This window comes from Bufo bufo, chromosome 6 (assembly GCF_905171765.1).
Source record: "Bufo bufo chromosome 6, aBufBuf1.1, whole genome shotgun sequence".
NCBI lineage: Eukaryota > Metazoa > Chordata > Amphibia > Anura > Bufonidae > Bufo > Bufo bufo.
Genome location: NC_053394.1, coordinates 218869480 through 218888301, shown reverse-complemented (window position 1 = coordinate 218888301; position 18822 = coordinate 218869480). Strand labels below are relative to the sequence as shown.

Below are 18822 nucleotides of genomic sequence, written 5' to 3'. Positions count from 1 at the left end.
ACTATATTATAATACCAGATACAGCCCATGGCAGATACCGCCCTGTTTCTAGGGAAAAAAAAAATTCAAATAAAAAAAAATAGAAAACACATAGTTGAGCTTTCCAAATAGATACTTACCTAGATGAGTCACATGTTTTAACCCCTCAATTTTAATTAATTTAACCCTTGCAGCTTGGTTTCCACCACAGATTATAGCTGATCATTGGAGAATACAGCACTAGACCCCTTAAAATCAACTTATTGTCTAGGAGCTGAAAAACGAGGAGACACGTGTCTTGCAATAGACATACTGTAGTGTATGCCACACGTCAAACCAAGAAAGCAAAAAAGCACATTTAGGTGCAAATAAACAGCTGTTCATATAAGGTTGGAAATATCTCAGATAGGCAGCCTTTTCCAAATATGCTTCATTTGATCAGATACACTGACATTTTAATAAATTATTTCCCTAGATACAAATGCAGTCACCGAAAGCGATACTACTACCATGGCAGAAATGTTAATGTACGCCGATTTTATATAAATTATAAATCATGGTGGTCATTGTTTTTCCTAGGGAGTGGGGCTCATTTTTTGTTCTGAGGTATCCTATATATTCATAAGATAAAGAACCATATTAGATTTTGTATAAATACGCACAAGAAACTCCTCCTAATAAGTGAAGAATATAAGACTAAACTATATAAATAAAAAAAACTAAAAAAATTAATTAATTAAAAAACAGCACCACCCCTGTCCATAGGTTGTGTGTGGTATTACAGCTGTGTCCCATTGACTGTAATGGATTACAGCCTCAATACCAGACACAACCCATGGACAGGGGTGGTGCTGTTTTTTGGAAGAAAGCAGCAGTGTATTCAATGTAGGAAAAAGTCCTTTTTTGCATATATGCCGCCTAAAAACTGAGTTTACAACATTTCGCACACCCACCACTTTTTGTACTCAAGCCTTGTACGCCTACAGCCGCTAATAGTGACGAGCAGAATGCAGCATGGACATTAAATGGTTAATAAGCGCTTTCCACCAGTCAGACAGTTTGTGACTCAGCATTCACATGTCATCCTCTTTTCCTAGTATGAAGGAATGGATACACATACGTGGCCAGGGTTGTCTAGCATAAAAGTGAGTAGCACCATCTGGTCCCAATTACTGGCCTCATTTAATAGCACAAGGGAAGGGGTGGGAGTCTGGAGAAAGCCCCGGCCGGAACCCACAGAAGCGAGAGATGGATTCCTCCTCCCCATAGCAGAAGATGACACGGCCTGTCTGGAGTGGTCACATTCCAGGAGACATGCCGGCTGGTATAGAAATGCTAGTTTAACCTATTCAGCTAGCTTGCACAAAATACTGGTCTCATTTTTGGGGACTCCGGTGCTGCTTTCCATGTTTCATGCCAAGTGTTAAAGTAAAACCATACATAACTATGTGCTCCCCAGACATCTATTTCCGTAATACGGCCCCCATAGGCTACAATGGAACTATACTGTACCAGAATCCAGAATGCAATCTATGGTTATGGTCCGAAAGCTGCCATGCACATACTCTGCTTTGTATGGGGGCATAAAGGGGCACTTACAGGAGTGTAAGGCGTCTTGCTTTCGTATGGGAACATGCAGTTTTTCTTTCTGTCATATTCCATACAAACTGACAGGGTGGTTCTCAAATGCTATATGCCATCATCTCCTTGATGCATTGCTTCTAGAGGACGATCTCGCTCTCACGAGGCACAGAACTCCTTGTACGGCCCTAGGCATGAAGTCTAAATGTGATTAGTCACGCTGTTAATGCCACATTGTGGGTCACACACACAGATAACACATGGTACCTTGTTTGCAAGTGCTCAGGGTGGTGTTTACTGCTCCAAGTGCCCAGCACCCCCGTCCCCGGCATTACTCGGAAAAAACCTCTATCGCAGTTAGCCTGCCCAGTATTCATGTAATGTACCTATCCTCAGTATGCGCTTGTGAACACCAGCATCAGCTCTTGCATGCGCCGCACAATACCCACTGTGGGCCACCTTATGTGCACGCGCCGCTTATTGTAGAGTCAGCACATTTCCAGTAAAAGTATTAAAACCTAAAAAAAATTAAAAAAAGTTATATGCATTTGGTATCGCACAGAACCAGATTAAAAAGCTACAACTTCTCCCACATAAAAACAAGCCCTCATATTACAGCATTGATGGAATAATAGAAACGTGATAGTTCTTGGAATGCAACAATAAAAATGCTTTTTCACTAAGGCCCAAAACAGGCTGTACTACACCAACAGATTATCTGACCAAGATTTGTCCAATCAGATCAAGTTGGTATGTATAACAAAAGATCTGTGTGTGATTGGCCATTTGACCAATGATTGGTGAGAAAATCTGTCAGATAATCTGTTGGCGTAACACAGCCCTAAGGGGTTAACCCACTGAAAACCAAGTGGATTGCACATTTGCCTTTAACTAGCAGATAACTTGTCCAACCCATAAAAACAGAAGCTCTGACTCCAAGTCTCATAGCCAGTCCTCTCTTCCCACACTGCTGCTCCTTAACATCATAGCTCTGGATGTACTAAAAGAATGTAACAAGATGGGATTCATCACTGACCTCCGATATAAGAACATCAAGTATCCGCAGGTGGCACCCCCAATTAAGTCCGTCACATTTACCTTCATTTGCTTTCTGGAGCACATGAGAAGACAGCCCTCGCTGGATCTCGCAGCAGCGGCTTCTGTTTCTGTAATTCAGCTCTAAAGTAAAAAGTCAGAAAAGTGCTGCGTGAAGCACATAGACCATGACCACAGAGACCAATGCTGGGGAAAGATTTAACCCATTTCACTACACATGCAAGCAGGATGGCTCAGTGGATAGCACCGGTTGCTTGAAGACCTGGGGTCCTAGGTGCAACTTCAACCAAGGACAACATCTGCTTGGAGTTTGTATGTTCTCCCCGTTTTTGCGTGGGTTTCCTCTGGGTACCCCAGTTTCCAGAGGTGTGAGCCCCACTGTGGAGAACAAGCATAGATGGTGTCTGTAAAGCGTGTGGAATATGTAAATAAAAATGTTGGGTCTCCATATGACGGAGGTTGTATCCAACATTACTACAGCAGCCATAAAAACGAGAGGACCCATACTGTGCCTCCAATTACAATCTACTGTTGGATTATGTGTGAATTCGACTCCTCTGTGCCTACCTTGACAAGGGGCATGGGTTATTGCAAAAGTAGTGTGGCCTCACAGGGGGCATAGCCTAGGGCAATTTTTAGCACCAAAATTGCACCACAACTGTTATGTAAAATCCTGACTCAAACTAAACCAATATTTGGTATAATTAGACAAAAATCTACATTCTTGCTACACATTTATTATCCAACCTGAGCCAATGTAATAAATATGGTGCAGGTCTAGATAGCCTGTTTATGTTTCCGCAATCTAAAGAATTAGTTAACCCTTCCCGATATCTGCCATACATGTATGGCGCTCTGATCTGGCTTGTGCAGAAACTGACAGTCGGGCTCCTGATGCATCCGCTAACATCGGTGAAAACACCGGCTGACCGCGGCATATACAGGGTTTGTGGAGGGAGGGGGCTGCCTCTCCGACCCCATCGAGTCACCAGGACTCGGGAACAGGGGCCCGATGGCTGGCATGGCAGCTCTGTGCCTTCCACAGGCATCAGGCAATACAGGATGTATTGAAATGCATTTTAGAGGGGATCAGACCCCTAAAAGTTAATATACCAGTGGGACAAAAATAAAAAGTAAAAAAAGAGCCCTTTCCCTTCATCAAGGCATATACAATAAAAAAATTCAAAAAATAAATACACATAGGTATCGCCACATCTGTAATGACCGGCTCTATAAAAATAACACATGATCTACCCAGTCAGATGAATACTGTAAAAAAGTTAAAAAAAGCTATTTTTTGTCAACTTGTCTTACAAAAAGCATAAGACCAAAAAGTACTATGTACCCCAAAATTGTACCCATGAAAACTTCAACTAATCCTGAAAAAAACTGAGCCCCCACACAAGACAAAATCGGCAGAAAAATAAATGGCTCTCAGAAAATGGCGACACAAAAACAGGATTTTTTTTTTTTTACTAACAATACTTTGTATAAAAGTGGCAAAACATTAAAAAGTATATAAAACTGGTATCCCTGTAATCGTACTGACCAGCAGAATAAAGGTAACATATCATGTGTTCGCCACAACAACAAAACCTGAAAAGCAATGGCAGAGTTGCCTCCTTTTCTTTCTCCTGCTTCCCAAAAAGCGATCAAAAAGTCGTATGTACCCCAAAATAGAACCAATGATAAAGTTCTGCTGAGAGAAAAATAAAATGTATGGTTGTCAGAAAATGGCTGTACTGGTCTCCAGAGGCTGATCAATAGCAACATAGCGCCTGAAAACCATCCCACCAAACTCTGCCCTCCTAAAACTAAAATGGTGCTCATTATCTTCTGATCCCTGTCGTTTGTCCAAACAGCAATTTATACTTTGTATAAAAGTGGCAAAACATTAAAAAGTATATAAAACTGGTATCCCTGTAATCGTACTGACCAGCAGAATAAAGGTAACATATCATGTGTTCGCCACAACAACAAAACCCGAAAAGCAATGGCAGAGTTGCCTCCTTTTCTTTCTCCTGCTTCCCAAAAAGCGATCAAAAAGTCGTATGTACCCCAAAATAGAACCAATGATAAAGTTCTGCTGAGAGAAAAATAAAATGTATGGTTGTCAGAAAATGGCTGTACTGGTCTCCAGAGGCTGATCAATAGCAACATAGCGCCTGAAAACCATCCCACCAAACTCTGCCCTCCTAAAACCAAAATGGTGCTCATTATCTTCTGATCCCTGTCGTTTGTCCAAACAGCAATTTATGACCACGTATGGGGTGCTGCAATATTCAGGAGAAAATAATTACCTAAATTTGGGGTTCTTTTTCTCCTATTACACCACATGAAAATGAAAAATGGGGAGCTTATGTAACATTTTATTGATTTAACCACCTCAGCTCCCCTAGCTTAAACCCCCTTAATGACCAGACCACTTTTTACACTTCTGCACTACACTACTTTCACGGTTTATTGCTCGGTCATACAACTTAGGCTACTTTCACACCTGCGTTAGGTGCAGATCCGTCTGGTATCTGCACAGACGGATCCGCACCTATAATGCAAACGCTTAGATCCGTTCAGAACGGATCCGTTTGCATTACCATAAACAAAAAAAAAAAAAAAAAAAATTTTTTTTTTGTTGTTGTTCATGATAATGCAAACGGATCCGTTTTGAATTTACATTGAAAGTCAATGGGGGACGGATCCGTTTGAAAATTGAGCCATACTGTGTCATCTTCAAACCGATCCGTCCCCATTGACTTACATTATAAGTCTGGACGGATCCGTTTGCCTCCGCACGGCCAGGCGGACACCCGAACGCTGCAAGCTGCGTTCAGGGGTCCGCCTGCTGAGCGGAGCGGAGGACAAACTGAGCCAGACTGATGCATTCTGAGCGGATCCGCATCCACTCAGAATGCATTAGGGCTGGACGGATCCGTTCGGGGCCGCTTGTGAGAGCCTTCAAACGGAACTCACAAGCGGAGCCCCGAACGCTAGTGTGAAAGTAGCCTAACAAACCAAATGAATTTTACCTCCTTTTCTCCTCACAAATACAGCTTTCTTTTGGTGGTATTTGATTGCTGCTAAGATTTTTTGTTTTTCCGATATTAATCAAAATAGACCGCAATTTTCAAAAAAAAATGTGTATTTTTAACCACCTCAGCCCCCCTAGCTTAAACACCCTTAATGACCAGGCCACTTTTTACACTTCTGCACTACTCTACTTTCACCATTTATTGCTCGGTCATGCAACTTACCACCCAAATGAATTTTACCTCCTTTTCTTCTCACTAATAGAGCTTTCATTTGGTGGTATTTCATTGCTGCTAACATTTTTACTTTTTTTCTTATTAATCGAAATTTTAACGATTTTTTTGCAAAAAAATGACATTTTTCACTTTCAGATGTAAAAATTTTCAAATAAAACTATGGTACAAAAATGTGAATTTCCGCTTTTTGAAGCAGCTCTGACTTTCTGAGCACCTGTCATGTTTCCTGAGGTTCTACAATGCCCAGACAGTACAAACACCCCACAAATGACCCCATTTCGGAAAGTAGACACCCTAAGGTATTCGCTGATGGGCATAGTGAGTTCATAGAACTTTTTATTTTTTGTCACAAGTTAGCGGAAAATGATGATTTTTTCTTTTTTTTTTCTTACAAAGTCTCATATTCCACTAACTTGTGACAAAAAATAAAAACTTGCATGAAATCACTATGCCCATCACGAAATACCTTGGGGTGTCTTCTTTCCAAAAGGGGGTCACTTGTGGGGTAGTTATTAGGGATCGACCGATATTGATTTTTTAGGGCCGATACCGATAATTTGTGAACTTTCATGCCGATAGCCGATAATTTATACCGATATTCTGGGAATTTTCATTTTTGAGAAGAAAAAAAAAATTTCCTACACAAATCTGCTGAAAATTTATATGTTTATTGTTAACGTGTATTTATATTTTGTTTTGTAAATCTTTTTCATTTATACTTAATATTTATTTTACTAACTTTTAGCCCCCTTAGGGACTAGAACCCTTGTCCCTTTCACCCTGATAGATCTCTATCAGGGTGAATAGGAGCTCGCACTGTCCCTGCTGCTCTGTGCTCTGTGCACACAGCAGCATGGAGCTGAACATGGCAGCCAGGGCTTCAATAGCGTCCTGGCTGCCATGGTAACCAATCGGAGCCCCAGGATTACACAGCTGGGGCTCCGATCGGAGGAGCAGGGGAGAGGGGATCCTGTGGCCACTGCCACCAATGATTAATACTGGGGGGGGGCGCACTGCGCCACCAATGTTTTTACTATTGGGATGGGGGTGGTGGGCGCACTGCGCCACCAATGATTAATACTGGGGGGCTTGGGGGGGCGCACTGCGCCATCAATGAAGATAAGTCTTTCATTAATTCATATACAGGAGGCGGGAGCTGGCTGCAGAATCACATAGCCGGCCCCCGACCTCTATGAGCGGTAGCTGCGATCCGCGGCACCTAAGGGGTTAACTACCGCGGACCGCAGCTACCGCTCATAGAGGTCGGGAGCCGGCTATGTGATTCTGCAGCCAGCTCCCGCCTCCTGTATATGAATTAATGAAAGGCTTATCTTCATTGGTGGAGCGGTGGCCACAGCCCCTGCCCTCCTCTTATCTTCTCTCCTCTCATTGGCGGCAGCGGCATCACAGGGGGAGGAGACACTGATTCCTTCTCCACTGTGCTGCTGAGGGAACACGGAGAGCGCTGAGAGCAGCGAGTTCTGTGTTCCCAATACGTTATCGGTATATCGGCAAAATAGATGCCGATAACGTTCAAAATCCTGAATATCGGCCGATAATATCGGTAAAACCGATAATCGGTCGATCCCTAGTAGTTATACTACCCTGGCATTTTAGGGGCCCAAATGCGTGCGAAGTAGTTTGAAATCAAAATCTGTAAAAAATGGCCAGTGAAATCCGAAAGGTGCTCTTTGGAATATGGGCCCCTATGCCCACCTAGGCTGCAAAAAAGTGTCACACATGTGATATCACCGTACTCAGGAGAAGTTGGGGAATGTGTTTTGGGGTGTCATTTTACATATACCCATGCTGGGTGAGAGAAATATCTTGGCAAAAGACAACTTTTCCCATTTTTTTTATACAAAGTTGGCATTTGACCAAGATATTTATCTCACCCAGCATGGGTATATGTAAAATGACACCCCAAAACACATTGCCCAACTTCTCCTGAGTACGGCAATACCACATGTGTGACACTTTTTTGCAGCCTAGGTGGGCAAAGGGGCGCACATTCCAAAGAGCACCTTTAGGATTTCACAGGTCATTTTTTACACATTTTGATTTCAAACTACTTACCACACATTAGGGCCCCTAAATTGCCAGGGCATTATAACTACCCCACAAGTGACCCCATTTTGGAAAGAAGACACCCCAAGGTATTCCGTGAGGGGCATGGCGAGTTCCTAGAATTTTTTATTTTTTGTCACAAATTAGTGGAATATGAGACTTTGTAAGAAAAAAAAAAAAATAATAATCATCATTTTCCGCTAAACTTGTGACAAAAAAAAAATTCGAGGAACTCGCCATGCCCCTCACGGAATACCTTGGGGTGTCTTCTTTCCAAAATGGGGTCACTTGTGGGGTATTTATACTGCCCTGGTATTTTAGGGGCCCTAAAACGTGAGAAGTAGATTAGAATCCAAAAGGTGTAAAAAATGCCCTGTGAAATCCTAAAAGTATTCATTGGAATTTGGGCCCCTTTGCGCACCTACGCTGCAAAAAAAAGTGTCGCACATGTGGTATCGCCGTACTCAGGAAAAGTAGGGCAATGTGTTTTGGGGTGTATTTTTACATATACCCATGCTGGGTGAGAGAAATACAGTTGCAGGAAAAAGTATGTGAACCCTTTGGAATGATATGGATTTCTACACAAATTGGTCATAAAATGTGATCTGATCTTCATCTAAGTCACAATAGACAATCACAGTCTGCTTAAGCTAATAACACACAAAGAATTAAATGTTACCATGTTTTTATTGAACACACCATGTAAACATTCACAGTGTAGGTGGAAAAAGTATGTGAACCCTTGGATTTAATAACTGGTTGAACCTCCTTTGGCAGCAATAACTTCAACCAAACGTTTCCTGTAGTTGCAGATCACACGCGCACAACGGTCAGGAGTAATTCTTGACCATTTCTCTTTACAGAACTGTTTCAGTTCAGCAATATTCTTGGAATGTCTAGTGTGAATCCCTTTCTTGAGGTCATGCCACAGCATCTCAATCGGGTTGAGGTCAGGACTCTGACTGGGCCACTCCAGAAGGCGTATTTTCTTCTGTTTAAGCCATTCTGTTGTTGATTTACTTCTATGCTTTGGGTCGTTGTCCTGTTGCAACACCCATATTCTGTTGAGCTTTAGCTGGTGGACAGATGGCCTTAAGTTCTCCTGCAAAATGTCTTGATAAACTTGGGAATTCATTTTTCCTTTGATGATAGCAATCCGTCCAGGCCCTGACGCAGCAACGCAGGCTCAAACTATGATGCCCCCACCATCATATTTCACAGTTGGGATGAAGTTTTGATGTTGGTGTGCTGTGCCTCTTTTTCTCCACACATAGTGTTGTGTGTTTCTTCCAAACAACTCAACTTTGGTTTTATCTGTCCACAGAATATTTTGCCAGTACTGCTAGGGAACATCCAGGTGCTCTTGTGCAAACTGTAAACGTGCAGCAATGTTTTTTTTGGACAGCAGTGGCTTCCTCTGTGGTATCCTCCCATGAAATCCATTCCTGTTTAGTATTTTACGTATCGTAGATTCACTAACAGGAATGTTAGCATATGCCAGAGACTTTTGTAAGTCTTTAGCTGACATTCTAGGATTCTTCTTCACCTCATTGAGCAGTCTGCGCTGTGCTCTTGCAGTCATCTTTACAGGACGGCCACTCCTAGGAAGAGTAGCAGCAGTGCTGAACTTTCTCTATATATAGACAATTTGTCTTATAGTGGAATGATGAACAGCAAGGCTTTTGGAGATACTTTTTTGACCCTTTCCAGCTTTATACAAGTCAACAATTCTTAATCGTAGGTCTTCTGAGAGCTCTTTTGTGCGAGGTATCATTCACATCAGGCAATGCTTCTTGTGAAAAGAAAACCCAGAACTGGTGTGTGTTTTTTATAGGGCAGGGCAGCTGTAACCAACATCTCCAATCTCATCTCATTGATTGGACTCCAGTTGGCTGACACCTCACTCCAATTAGCTTTTGTAGAGGTCATTAGTCTAGGGGTTCACATACTTTTTCCACCTGCACTGTGAATGTTTACATGGTGGGTTCAATAAAAACATGGTAACATTTAATTCTTTGTGTGTTATTAGTTTAAGCAGACTGTGATTGTCTATTGTTGTGACTTAGATGAAGATTAGATCACATTTTATGACCAATTTATGCAGAAATCCATATAATTCCAAAGGGTTCACATACTTTTTCTTGCAACTGTATCTCTGTAAATGACAACTTTTCCCATTTTTTTATACAAAGTTGTCAATTTACAGAGATATTTCTCTCACCCAGCATGGGTATATGTAAAAAGACACCCCAAAACACATTGCCCTACTTCTCCCGAGTACGGCGATACCACACGTGTGACACTTTTTTTCAGCCAAGATGCGCAAAGGGGCCGAAAGTCCAACGAGTACCTTTTAGGAGGGCATTTTTAGGCATTTGGATTCCAGACTTCTTCTCACGCTTTAAGGCCCCTAAAATGCCAGGGCAGTATAAATACCCCACATGTGACCCCATTTTGGAAAGAAGACACCCCAAGGTATTCCGTGAGGGGCATGGCGAGTTCATAGAAGATTTTTTTTTTGGGCACAAGTTAGCAGAAATAGATTTTTTATATTTTTTTCTCACAAAGTCTCCCTTTCCACTAACTTGTGACAAAAAGTTCAATCTTTCATGGACTCAATATGCCCCTCAGCGAATACCTTGGGGTGTCTTCTTTCCAAAATGGGGTCATTTGTGGGGTGTTTGTACTGCCCTGGCATTTGAGGGTCTCCGCAATCATTACATGTATGGCCAGCATTAGGAGTTTCTGCTATTCTCCTTAGGCCTCATTCACACGACCGTTGTTTGGGTCCGCATCCGAGCTGCCATTTTGGCGGCTCGGATGCGGATCCATTCATTTCAGTGGGGCCGCAAAAGATGCGGACAGCAGTCTGTGTGCTGTCCGCATCCGTGGCTCCGTTCCGCGGCCCCGCTAAAAAAATATAAACATGTCCTATTCTTGTCCGCGCTTTGCGGATAAGAAAAGGCATTTATATTGCCGGCGCCCATTCCGTTCTGCAAATTGCGGACGTCAACACGGGTGCCTTCCGTTTTTTGCGCATCCGCGGTTTGCGGACCGCAAAAAACGTCACGGTCGTGTGCATGAGGCCTTATATTGAGATTTTTTTTTTTCGTTCAGCCTCTCTGAAAGAAAAAATGAACAGCACAGATTTCTTAATTCGCATCGATCAATGTGGATGAAAAAATCTCTGCCAAAAAATGTGCAAAAAAAAACTGCGATCGCTAATAAAGATCCAAAAAGCTCAAAAGTTATCTTTATAGCGCCGCAGCGATTTTACGCTGTTTTTGCAGTGATCAGAAAAAATACATTTCTGTCACTGCGGTGGGGCGGACTGAACGCAATTGTGAGCACAAGATCAGGCCTGATCGGGCGAACACTGCGTTTTTTGTAGAGCCTAAGGTGACCCTAATGTACTGATATACTGTAGATCTGATTGCGATCAGTCTTGATCACTTCCAAATACTATATAGTACTAGTGCTGATTAGCGACAGCGATGACGCTAATCAGCGACTAATCAGTGACTGCGGTGCGGTGGGCGCTAACTACCTAACAAGTGGCTAACTAACTGGCGGTGATAAGGGACCCTTAGGCCCCATTCACACATCCGCAATTCTGTTCCGCATTTTGCAGAACGAATTTGCGGACCTATTCATTTCTATGGGGACAGACTTTGTACCGCTCGGATCCGGAATTGCGGATCTGCACTTCCGGGTCCGCACTTCTATATTTTTGCGGAACGGAACATGTCCTATTCTTGTCCGCAATTGCGGACAAGAAAAGGCATTTTCTATATAGTTCTGGCAATGTGCGGATCCGCAAAATGTGGAAAGCACATTGCCGGTGTCCGTGTTTTGCGGATCCGCAAAACACATACGGACGTCTGAATGGAGCCTTACAGGGGGGTGATCAATGACAGGGGGGTGATCAGGCAGTCTATATGGGGTGATCAGGGGTTAATAAGTGACAGGGGGGAGGGTGTAGTGTAGTGTGGTGCTACTTACAGAGCTGCCTGTGTCCTCCACCAGAGGACCAGGTAGCAGGTATATTAGACGCTGTTAACAAAACAGCGTCTAATATACCTTTTTGGGGTTAAAAAACAAAAATCACATCTACAGCCTGCCAGCGAATGATCGCCGCTGGCAGGCTGTAGATCAACTTTCTTACCTCGCGCTCCTGTGGAGCGGGCGTTCACAGGAAATCTCGCGTCTCGCGAGTTGACGCGTAGATGCGTCGACGAGGAATAACCCGTCCGCCCGCAGGACGCATCCCTGCGTTAGGCGGTTGGGAGGTGGTTAAAGGGGTTATCAGAGTTATGTTTTTTTTCTTTCTATGTTCCTAACTGGGCAAATGTAACAGTTTTCCAATTAACTCACTTTATCTCCAGTGGCTGGTTTCTCAGATTTCACTGAGGGTCACATGACCTGTGATGTCAGCTTCTCTCCCTGATCTGATAAAGTTTGTTTACAAGGCTGTAAAGAGACGTCACTGTGCTGGCCACGCCCCCCTTCACTGCAGTCTGCTCTCTCTCTCCTAAGATTCTTAACCCCCTCAGCTGCACATACTGGCTAGCTGCAGCAGTAACAATTTTGGGCACAGGATCTGACAGACTAGAGAGAGCATTGCACAAGAAGGTAGGGGGAAGATCCTGTGTGTATTAGCAGTGTCATTATACAGGTGGGACTTTTAGTTCTACACATACAACATGCTGCAGAGTCTCCCAGCAGGCAGACATGTCACTCAGGGCAGCTCTTGTATCCACTCCCTTAGCAGTGTCATTATACAGGTGGGACTTACAAGTTGCTGTTGATTCTCCCAGCAATCAGGGCAGCTCTTGTATCCACTCCCTTAGCAGTGCAGCGGGATGGGCAGAGAGTGTTTTTATTGCATGTAAACAAAGGGCCATAAAAGAACCAGGGAAATGAGGAAATATATATATATATATATATATATATATATATATATATATTTTTTTTTTTTTTTATTGAATAAAACTTGCTTAGCTTAGTTATATATTGCTGCCCATCAGATTATCAGTGCTATATTTTTTTTTTCATACCTCACAACCCCTTTAAGGACCCTTTCACACGGGCGAGTATTCCGCGCGGATGCGATGCGTGAGTTGAACGCATTGCACCCGCACTGAATCCCGACCCATTTATTTCTATGGGGCTGTGCACATAAGCAGTGATTTTCACGCATCACTTGTGCGTTGAGTGAAAATCGCAGCATGCTCCTCTTTGTGCGTTTTTCACGTAACGCAGGCCCCATAGAAATGAAGGGGTTGCGTGAAAATCGCAAGCATCCGCAAGCAAGTGCGATTTTCACGCACGGTTGCTAGGAGACGATCGGGATGGAGACCCGATCATTATTATTTTCCCTTGTAACATGGTTATAAGGGAAAATAATAGCACTCTGAATACAGAATGCATAGTAAAATAGGGCTGGAGGGGTTAAAAATAAATAAATAATTTAACTCACCTTAGTCCACTTGATCGCGCAGCCTGGCTTCTCGTCTGTCTCCTTTGCTGAACAGGCCCTGTGGTGAGCATTCATTGCAGGAACAGGACCTGTGGTGACGTCACTCCAGTCATCACATGGTCCATCACATGATCTTTTACCATGGTGATGGATCATGTGATGACCGGAGTGACATCACCACAGGTCCTGTTCCTGCAATGAATGCTCACCACAGGTCCTGTTCAGCAAAGAAGACAGAAGAGATGCCGGGCTGCGCGATCAAGTGGACTAAGGTGAGTTAAATAATTTTTTATTTTTTTAACCCCTCCAGCGCTATTTTACTATGCATTCTGTATTCAGAATGCTATTATTTTCCCTTATAACCATGTTATAAGGGGAAATAATACACTCTACAGAACACCGATCCCAAGCCCGAACTTCTGTGAAGAAGTTCGTGTTTGGGTACCAAACATGCGCGATTTTTCTCACGCGAGTGCAAAACGCATTACAATGTTTTGCACTCACGCAGAAAAATCATGTGTGTTCCCGCAACGCACCCGCACATTTTCCCGCAACACCCGTCTGAAAGAGGCCTAAGTGTTTCTAAATTCTATGGAACGCTTGAGGGGTCAAAGTGGTCAATAAATTCCTTGAGGGTATAGTTTCCAAATGGGGTCACTTTTTTAGGGTTTCTACCTTAGTGTGCCTTCAAATGTGACAAATCTGCTGCCCAAAAACCATATGGCGCTCCTGTGTCCTGAAGAGGTTAAAGGGGTTTTCCAATCTCAGAAATGCTGATAGGAAAATAGAAAAGTTAAGACCCTAAAAAAAAAATAAAAAAATCGGCAAAGTGTAGATGAGATTTGGGTCATCTCATACACTTTGTTGGTACTGCACTACGCTGCGGTTTATCTATGTGTGGAAAAAAACGTGTGTATTCTGCAACGTGTGCAGGGAACATAAAGGAGTGTTTCAGTGACAAAAGAGTAGGCAGCAGGGTCACAATGGCTTAAAAATATAAAGAAGAGATAAAGACGTCCACCAAATCCCCACCAATGCCATTCTGGTGCCCTTTCAGCCAATCACTGGTTTGGTATCTAGTTAGGGGGGTACTGCATGGCATAGACTCACACAGAATATATTTTACATACAATCTGCTGATGGCAGGGAAATGTTAAAAGATTAGATGCGAATTCCTGGTAACTAGAAAGCTCAGTGGTGGGGACCAGTTACTGCTCAGGTATAGTTATCGGCCCAGCCTCCCTCTCCTAGTCTCCCTGTAATCCCTTTCCTCTGCAGCCACGTTCTAGTGCACTGGCAAGAGTGCAGAGTTCCCACTGAGCTTCCTTCAGTGCCTCCCATCACCTGCGCTGGTGAGCGGAGAAAGGGGCTCCTGGAAAATCTCTGCAGCTCCTACGGCCTCTGTTACTTATATACTTTTTATCAGGACAGCAATTGTTTGTGTTATATTGATGAACATTGGACAGATAGGGGCCAGTGGAAGCCTATGAAGACACTTGCCATATACGTCAGAAGCTTTCCTGTTAAGAAGCCAGCCACTAAAAATTTCAACACGTTCCCTTTCAGCTGAAGCCTACACCTGGGTACCAGATGTGCCTTTGGTTCCCGCAGCACTGCAAACACATCTCACACCAACAAACAGAAAGACTCCGCTCGCTGCTGGGAACAAGGCTTTAACCAACGACGGAGCCCAACATCATTATTGCCAGCCTCATTGGGGCATTCACAATTACACATTAGGTGGTAGTGCCCAATCTGTAGCTACAACTACCGGCATGTACTGACAGCCTGAAGCAGCCAGGGCATGCTGTGACTTCTTGATCAGACCTTATACCATTTTCCTTAGCATATTAGCAGAATGCTTGAGTAACAATATATATATATATATGAGTATTACACTCACCGGTAATCCGGTTTCCTGGAAGTCTCCATGACAGCACAAACTGAGATTGCCTTCCTCTGATAGGACAGGAAAAAGCACACAGAGAGGTTAAAACCCCACCCCCACCCCTCATCGCCAGTGTATTATAACAGGACTAGGACAAGGGGTAGAACATAAAGCTAGCCAAATAGTCTATTGACAGAGAAAAAAACAAGGGCGGGACAAAGTTGTGCTGTCATGGAGACTTCCAGGAAACCGGATTACCGGTGAGTGTAATACTCATTTCCCCAGTCGTCTCCATGACAGCACAAACTGAGAACTAACAAAGTAACTTAGGGGGGGACTACAGCACCTAGGACTTTACGTCCAAAGGCCAAGTCCTCGTCAGCAAACACATCCACCCTATAATGCTTGGTGAAGGTGTGGGCCCTCTTCCAGGTAGCTGCCCTGCAGATCTGTTCTAACGAAGCAGAGGCTCTCTCAGCCCAAGAAGTGGAGACCGATCTAACCGAGTGGGCTCTAAGGGATGTAGGAGCCTCCTTGCCAGAAGCTCTATAGGCCTCAGAAATGGTGCATCTAATCCAGCGGGATATAGAGCTCTTAGCTGCCTTCTTACCCTTATTTGGACCTGCAAATTGGATAAATAAATTTTTATCGATACGCCATTCCTCCGTGGCGTGCAAATAATGAAGAACTGAACGCCTAACGTCTAAATTGTGGAATCTAGATTCCTGCTCGTCTTTAGGATTAGGAAAAAAAGACGGGATAACTATATCTTGCGACCTATGAAAGGAGGAGACCACCTTAGGGAGAAAACAGGGGTCTAATTTGAAAATGAGCTTCTCGTCTAGCACCTTGAGGAAGGGTTCCTGTATGGACAGGGCCTGGAGCTCGCAAACCCTCCTTGCGGAGGATATGGCCACTAGGAAGATGGTTTTCAGAGTGAGCCACTTAATAGATAGGGAGAGCAGAGGCTCAAACGGAACATCTGACAGCCCTAAAAGGACAGTGTTGAGGTTCCATGGTGCGACCATATTCCTGACTCTGGGTTTTAGTCGATCTGCCGCTTTCAGGAATCTTGCTACCCAGGGGACCTCAGAGGCTGGTATTATAGAGGGCCCCCAAGGCAGACACCTGAACTCGCAATGTGTTAGGAGCAAGACCCAAATCCAGCCCATCCTGGAGGAATTCCAGGATAAGCGGGATATTAGGGGTGGACTGGTTGAACCTGACTCCTCCCCAGGAGGCGAACTTCCTCCAAACCTTGAGGTACGCTTTGGAGGTGTTAGACTTCCTACTGAGTAAGAGGGTCTTAACTACTCTCTCAGAGAGCCCTAGCCCTAGCAAGAGGGATTGCTCAGAATCCAAGCGGACAGCTTGAGGAGGTTGGTATTGGGGTGCGGTATGGGACCCTGGGTTAGAAGACCCTCCTCCGGCCGGAAACGAATGGGATCTTCCGGGCTGAGGGACCTGAGGATCCCGAACCAGCTTCTCCTGGGCCAGAATGGGACCACCAGAATCAGTCTGCACCTTTCGGACTGAAACTTTTGGAGCACTCTTGGGATTACTGGTATCGGGGGAAAAGCGTAGACAAGGCCAGTCGTCCAGCTCTGGGTAAAAGCGTCTATTGCCACACATGGGTCTCTCCGATTGAGGGAGAAGAAATTCTGAATCTTGCGATTCTTTGCTGATGCGAACAGGTCTAGGATGGGATTCCCCCAACGGTCCCGAATTTGTTGGAAAGCGATCTGGGACAAAGACCACTCGCCTGGATCCAGACTTTGCCGACTGAGGTAATCCGCCTGGAGATTCAGGGATCCCTTTAGATGTACTGCCGCAAGGGATTGTAGATTCTTTTCTGCCCAAAGGAAGATTCGGTCTGAGAGCCTCTGGAGATGACCGTGTCTTGTTCCTCCTTGGTGCTGGATAAAAGCCACCGCTGTAGAATTGTCCGAATGGACCAGAACGTGGCGATTTTTGGCCTGTATTTGGATGGACCTGAGGCCTTCCCACACCGCACGGAGCTCTCTGTAGTTGGAGGACATCTCTCTCTGGTCCTCGGACCAAATCCCCTGGAAAGTCTCCGAAGCCGTGAGGGCCCCCCAGCCCCAAGAGCTGGCGTCCGTCGTGAGGGAAAACACACTTTCCTGCCTCCATGGAACTCCCGATTCCAGGGTCTTTGCCTTGAGCCACCAGCCCAGTGAAGCCTTTACCTCCCGGGACACTGACAGCCCCTGGTCCAGGGATGATCGATACCCATTCCATTGCTTTAGAACCAGCTTCTGTAAAGGCCTCGTATGGAACTGGGCCCAGGCTACCGCGGGGATGCAGGAGGTGAGATGGCCCAGCATTTCCATGCCCTGCCTTATTGAGCAACGGGACTGTTTGGTGAAGTGGAGGACCCTTGACCTCAGCTTCTGTACCTTTAGCGGAGGGAGAAAAGATTTTTGAAGAACTGAATCCAAGAGAATACCCAGGAATACCTTCCGATGGTCTGGGAACATGTCGGACTTCTCCCGGTTGATCAACCAGCCCAAGTTCTGGAGGCGCGAGAGAACCACCTGGATGTGTCTGTGAAGGAGATCTGAGGATTCTGCTACTATTAGCAGGTCGTCTAGGTAAGGGACGATTATTATCCCCTCCTTGCTTAGGGAGGCTACGACCTCCGCCATCACTTTGGTGAATATGCGGGGTGCCGATGATATGCCGAACGGGAGGCACTTGAACTGAAAGTGGCAAAGTGTCCCGCCTTGCTCCACCGCGAACCTCAGATATCTTCTGGAACGGACCTGTATTGGGATGTGGAAGTATGCGTCGGAGAGGTCTATTGTAGCCATCATAGACCCTCTCTTGATGAGCTTCACCGCTGACTTGACTGTCTCCATCCTGAACTTGTGGTAGGTGATGTGTTTGTTCAGGGGTTTCAAATTTATGATGGTCCGAAAATTGCCATTCGATTTCCGGACCAGGAATAAGGGGGAATAGTGACCCTTCCCCAAATCTCTGGCGGGTACCTTTTCTACTGCCCCCAGGCGTAATAAGTTTCTTACGCCCTCGGATAAGGGAGACTCGAGGCCCCTGGTGAGCTTGGTCAGGACGAACCTCTGCGGAGGAAGGGAATCCAGTTCTATAGTGTAGCCATGTTCTACGATGCCTAATATATATGGATCCGTGATGGTTTGCTCCCAAACCCCTAGAAAGGAGCTGAGCCTTCCTCCGACCGGGATGATGTCATTGTTTTGATGAAGAGGGAGAGGGATCTCCCCTGTTGGGATTAAGAAAAAAACCTTTTCCTCTCCCGCCTCTCGTAAATCCGCGACCCTCGCGGCTCCTCCTATCGGCCCTGGGATCCTGCTGGGGCCTCCGAAAAAACTGTCTCCTGGACTTGGATTTGTCCTCTGGAAAGCCCTTCTTACGGTCCGTGGCATTCTCAAGGATTTTGTCCAGGTCGGACCCGAACACGTACTGACCGTGAAAGGGTAGGGATATCAGCCTGTTTTTCGATACGGAGTCGC

At 44.8% G+C, this 18822-nt stretch overlaps 1 protein-coding gene across 2 annotated transcripts in view; it reads right to left on the bottom strand.

The window, feature by feature from the left end:
* Nucleotides 1-18822, bottom strand: part of CSGALNACT2 (chondroitin sulfate N-acetylgalactosaminyltransferase 2) — a 99415-nt gene that overhangs the window by 46023 nt on the left and 34570 nt on the right. Inside the window, exon 2 of one of the 2 annotated variants that reach the window (XM_040436036.1) lies at nucleotides 2597-2739. The exons of the other annotated variant lie outside the window; for it this stretch is intronic. The gene's annotated coding sequence lies outside the window, so the exon portion shown is untranslated. The remainder of the gene's footprint in view (nucleotides 1-2596; nucleotides 2740-18822) is intronic. 2 annotated transcript variants of the gene reach the window in all.